Here is a 6,000-nt window from a genome sequence, read left to right as displayed (position 1 = left end):
TTTTTATATACTGAAAGGGGTTTTGTCTTTTTTTTTTTTTTTTTTTTTTGAGGTTGATATTCCCCAGCATTAATACAGCTGCCAGGGGACAAATGCTCATTGTGGAGGAAATTATATCTGCTTACAAGTATAGCTTGGCCCTTTTGGGATGTTATGAACACCTCTGGTTATAAAATTTCCCTTTCACCATGATGCAGGGTCTGGAGAGAGAGAGCATGAATTAGCAAGTGAGAGTGAGCCTGGCTTAGAAGTGAGGCAAAAGTAGATGAAAGACAAATTGGCTCTGACTACTCTGTATATCCCTCAAAATCTAGATACTGGAGTACTGCCCTGCCTAGAGCTCGCCTTGTGCCCCAGAAATCGCACACCAATGCAGGAAGTGTTGCTAGTCTTCACAATGAAGTCTGTGCTGTAATTCTGCTTATCTTGAGCTATAAGGGAATACTGAAGCAAGTGGGTACTTAAAGATAAAATGGATTATCTGAAGTGTTGCTGTCTCTTCACATTTCGCTTTTTACAACTCTCACTTGCTGATTATAATTATACTTTAATTGCTTGTATAATTGCAGTTATATAACAACTAAGTTGTACAGTAGCTGCCAAAAGCATCTATTAAGTGGTTTTTTTATCATTAATTGAGTCTAAATAATTCCACAACAGCTCTAATTATCATGCTCCTCAGAGATTGTGGGCTACAGTGTAAGACTGGACTTATGTGCTGCTTTGAACAGGGATGGACCAAATTTTCTTGTCAGAAACATGTTATCTGATGATTCAGATTGTGTATAGGCTTGCAATGTTAATAGTGAGAACAAGAAGTACACCATGAAAATGAGAGTATTTGAATGTTAGATGCATAGAAGTCTGGAAGCTTGGGGGTACCCCCTCTTAAACTAACTGCAATGGAAGCCTTTGCTGTGTACTTCTGAAAACACTTCCCAATTATCTATGAGGTGGGACAAGAAGATTTCACACCTCGTACGACCAAAGGTGGTGGGAAGGTCCAGCAATATGAATATGATCCATGGCTAAAAGGAATTTTAATGTTAAACATTAAAAGGAATTTTAATACATTCTAGAGCAGGGAACAATCTGCTTGTGCCACTAGAGCCATTTCTATTCCACACATCAGCTGGAAGCAGAACTGGAAGGAGTCCAGGATACCAGCAGCATTTAGATGGAACCAGAGGTAACTTTTGTCAAGGCTTACAGCACGCAGGAACTTTGGATCTGGCCCATGAACATGGCAGCATTCGGCAGAGGGCATTTTCCTTGTCCTGCCATGGAGATGAGCACCAAATGTGGGCACTCCTTCCATGCTGCTGCAGGGACAAGTGGTGGCGGGGTCCTGGTGCTTGCTTGTCTTTCACCAGGGGTGGATCATTCATTCTGGCCTGCAGCTGGAACAGGTTGCCTATCACTGGTTAAGACTCTTCCTCAGTTTGTTGAAGACTGAGAAATTAGATACAGAGAAATTATGCTCAGAGAAGGTAACTGCGTTGAGTGATGGTTTCTAAATAAGGAGAAGCATGAGGTGGAAGGTAGTTTTCTGTTCTTGAAGCTGATATTGAGTATCTCATGGTAGGCATTTCAGGTGCTCTTGATTTTCCCCCCCCCCCCCAGCAAAGAAAGGAATGGATCAAAACTGTAGGAGGTGGCTTGGCTCTTCAGCAGTGCTCCTAGGACTTTCTCTTGTGTGAATAGGCTGGAGGAATTGGGCCTGTGACCACTGCATGGATCTTGGGCTTAATGTGCCATTTGGATATAAGTGATTTCTCTGTGAGGTAGCCTGACATTTTTTTCCCAGTGAAAGGTACTAGATTATAGAGTTAAGGCAAAATATTCTAGGTTAACAAGAGCAATCATAGCCTCAGTTTAACTTTCACTTACTGTGGGATAGACATGGACAGATAAACCAGTTAGAAAATCAGCAACACTGCAGAAAATCTCTCTCCACTTCAAACCAGAATAATCATTCTTCTCTTCATGCCATGATTTTCTTGACTTGTTGGATTCACTGGTATTCTTCAGAAGTGGTCACAAGGCGCTGTCTCATGCTCTCTCTCTTTCTCTCTCTCACTCTTTCTCTCTCTTTAGTGAGCACCCAGAAGATGACCTTCAGCAATCATAATCTTAGTCAAGAAACAGAAATAAAAAAGCATCTCATTTCAGTGCCTATGGAAAGGCTTGTGTAGATGCATCAAAATTTGGGTGGTGTTTCTTATCCATGTGAATCAAAATATCCATCTCAAAAGTAAGTGGAAAGGGAATGAATGCAAAACTTCAGTTCTTTTAGATATGGCTTTGATAACGATTTGTCCATGACTGACTGCTACAAAGAAATGTTACAGCAGGGAACAATCTCAGTTCATCTTGTACTGAAGCCAGACACAGAATCATGTAGTGCTGTGTCTAATACGTAGGTCAGTATCTCCTTCACATTTGATACTTTTCACATAAGAAAGAACACAGTGAAAATTACCACACCTATAGGTAGGGACCTACTTAGTTCATGGTTTTGCAGATTTCATGGAAACCACACATTTCAGGACTGTCTGCAAAATCCACTAAATGAACAAAAAAACCTCCAATAAAATAAAATTCTGACTCCCCAGTGGGAACCAGTGGCCCTTGCTGCTAGGAGAAGAAGGTGCCAACTGGCGGGGCGGCACAAAGAGCAGCAGACAAGAAGGCAGCTGCATCCTTCTCCCTGTTCCCCCTGCTGGGTCCTCTCCACCAATCAGCACCTTCACCTTCACCACAGCAGGGCCACCGTGAAATGTCCATGAAGTCGGCTCCATGTGCCACTAGCAGGCCATGAAAAAATCTGTCTCGCCACAAGTTAAGTAGGTACCTACCCATAGCACACCCTCCACAAAACCAGAGATATAAAATTGACACCACTAAGCAGTAGCTATCCACTCCATCTCTATCCATAATGTCGCTGTAATTCTAGATTAATCTGTTTCTACCATTGATCGACAAGATGGCTTTAAAGGAAGCCTCATGGCTCATGCTACCTACCTAACTCAGGGAGGAATGAGATCAGTTGAGAAACATGCAAGAATGGCGAACACAGAATATGCTCAGCCTGCCTTCAATTTCACCCCTTCTATTGCACTTAGTTATTACCGTCACTATTGACAGTGAGTTACCCCTATTCTCCCACTTACGCTGCAGCATGGATGGTGACTTCCACATAGATATGCTTAATTGTTACCAGTGATTGTCATGGTAGCATTAACCTGTTTATTATTACATGGCATGAGAAAATTAAATGATCAATATCAGATTGAGTGCTCATTGTTCTTACTTTATATTTATAATTGCTGGTGGGATGAGAGAATAATTACTAGGCTGGGTTAATTACCATTATCAGTATCCTCTGTTGCTTAGCTAGAGACATGTTTGATTTAAATTGTCTATAATATTGTTGTTTTAGAAGGGAATAGTAAGGAAAGGGAAGCAACAGGAAATTAGAGACAGATCTGAGATTAATGTGATGTTTACAGGGACCCTTGACAATGTCTGTTTGCAAGGGAAGAATCCCAAAATAAAAATCTTCCAAGTGTCAATTTGCTTTGAAGTGTCACTGTCAACTTAAAAAAAAAAAAAATCACACTTTGGACTTTTTTTGTGTGTTACAAGGTAAAACCTAAAACTATTGTATTCTATTATCAACACTAAATTGCTTAAGATTATTACAGTTGAAAGGTCAGAGAAAAAATATTTATCTGATTTTTTAAATTTTGTAGTGAAATTGATAGCAGCTTGATATAAATTGACAGCAGATCAGGTTAAAACACTACAGAAAAGTTTAGAAACGTTTATATAAATTTTGAAATTAAAGAAAACCAAACGAAAAACAACAACAACAACCAACATTAACCAACTTGTGGTCAGTTTACTGTTTCCTTTTTATGCTCCACTAGCAGATTTCCATGCTGTTTGTGAATATTTTCCATACAGCTGCAGAGGAGAGAAAAAACATTATAATTGCATTTTGAAAAATATTTTTAAAACCAGTATAGTGCATATTGTCCAAGATGTTGATGCTTCAATGAGATCTGAGTGTAAACCAAGATCTGATCATGCCTTGCTCATTATAAAATTTGGACCCGATTTAGTGAAGCAGACAAAACAAAGGGGAAGGATAGCATGCATTGATATTGCTACCAGAAATATTGTATTGTATGGAAATGAGTTCTATCTTTTCCCCTCTAAAGGAGATGGCACCCCATTGACCTTTGACAAAGAGCAGGTACATGCTAAGCTTTCAGAGTGTCCTTGTTTTCTGACACCCTCCCCCACACAGGTGTAACAGCACTGACTTGCAGCCTTAAGTAACTGGTGAAAGTGTAGCAGATAAAAAAAAAAATTTAACTGTAATGAGCAGGGATCCTGGTTTTCTCTGATAAAATATCCAATTTTTTTCTCCAAAAGTAAAAAAGTAATCCCAAAGCCACATTTTCAAATCTGAAAATTGTTTGTGTTTTTTTTAATCAGAGAAAACCAGGATCCCTGGTAATGAGTGCAAGCCATTGGAGCCAGTGTCGGACATCGTGAGAGAAAGAGGGAGACAAACTTAGTTACTCTCAAGGCTTTGTTTGACAACCTCCAGAGATTTTCAGGAATAGAACAGAAAGATGCAGCACCATATGCTACCTGTTGACTTTATCTTATAATAAAGCAATCCCAGTGGGTATTAAAAGGCATGGAATTATTCTAATGAGTCTGGAGGAATCTCATTAGGATGAACAGCAGGTGCTTACAGAATATTCAAACTCTGTGCAAATGGCTTTCTGACCATTCTCTTTCTCTTTGACTAGATGTGATTTCTGAGCTCTCAGAATAGGACCTGTCAGAGAGATAATTACTCAATAAAGAAAAAACCTGAACATAGTGGTGGTCATATTTCAGGTATAACAGTGGTAGAGATGGGAGAACAACCTCACGTAATAACCTCAGTGCAAGAACTGCCACTAAGTCCTTAGACTGGTTAACTGAAGGGGAGAACAGATCTTTTTGTGTAGGGCCTCCACAGGCAGCCTTTCTGGGAACTTGCGCAGAAAAAGAGCAGATCAATGTTGCATGATGCTACATCCCAAAGTAACTTCTTTGAGAGCTGTTGGGAACGGGAACAACTTCGCTGAATGACAACAAAAGTGGCAGCTTCAGCTGGTGGAGGTAAATTATATGGGCTGCTTGCCTGCATGCTGCAAAGTCTCAACTGATGACCAGGGATCCTGCTTTTCTCTGATTTTAAAAAAATCCCCAATTTTTGGTTAAAAACAAAGTCACCACAAATCCACATTTTTCCATATATTAGTGGTGTTTCATTTAAATCATGGACAAACGGGGATTTGAGGTTACTTTTTTAACCAAAAATTGGGGATTTTTTTAAGAACAGAGAAAACCAGGATCCCTGCTGATGACTACACTGTGAACCACTCTTCTATTAAATAGGAAATCTTTGACTAGCCAACTACCATTTTGCTGGGAACACAGTTAGTTACTGTTGTATCCCATGTTGCTTCCTTGTGTTGGGCTGTGTAACCCCTAGTCTACTCAGGTTTCCAGGGCTTGAGAAGCTTTGTGTAGGGCCCTCTAGCATTTCTAGAAAATTGGGATTTCATTGTATCAAGGATATCATTAATCATTTTCCATAAATTTGTTCTTAATCAAATTCCCTTCCCTCCATCCAGGCAAGGACTCTGAAAAGCAAATGGCCCATCAGTGTGGTATTACCAACATGTCTTTTGTTTCCTGCAAAAGATGCTCCATCATGGAGGGAGAAAGGTGGGTGAATTGGTAATAATAATTTGGCATGTCATTTCCCCTCAAAGCCTCATGGAGAGAAAGAGCAGCTACTCCTTGTCTTGATCCTTCTAGCTTGAAGCTCAGTCCTTACCAAGAGTCCTAGTGACACCTTAGGGGAGGCACTGTTCCTTCCTTTTCCCCTCTCTTACAATAACCAATGCATATGGTTTGTGAGGGAGG

At 40.1% G+C, this 6,000-nt stretch overlaps 1 long non-coding RNA gene across 1 annotated transcript in view; it reads left to right on the top strand.

Annotated features, from left to right (window-relative positions):
- Positions 1–2,101: 2,101 nt before the first annotated feature.
- The window catches only part of LOC102369447, a 37,099-nt gene continuing 33,200 nt past the window's right edge, over positions 2,102–6,000 (top strand). The window contains exons 1-2 of the long non-coding RNA XR_323080.3: positions 2,102–2,254; positions 5,706–5,799. This is a non-coding gene — a long non-coding RNA (uncharacterized LOC102369447). The remainder of the gene's footprint in view (positions 2,255–5,705; positions 5,800–6,000) is intronic.

This window comes from Alligator sinensis, unplaced genomic scaffold, assembly GCF_000455745.1.
Source record: "Alligator sinensis unplaced genomic scaffold, ASM45574v1 scaffold59_1, whole genome shotgun sequence".
In the NCBI taxonomy this organism is placed as follows: Eukaryota; Metazoa; Chordata; order Crocodylia; family Alligatoridae; genus Alligator; species Alligator sinensis.
The sequence above is the reverse complement of the archived record's forward strand: the minus strand, read 5'-3'. Positions and strand labels throughout refer to the sequence as shown.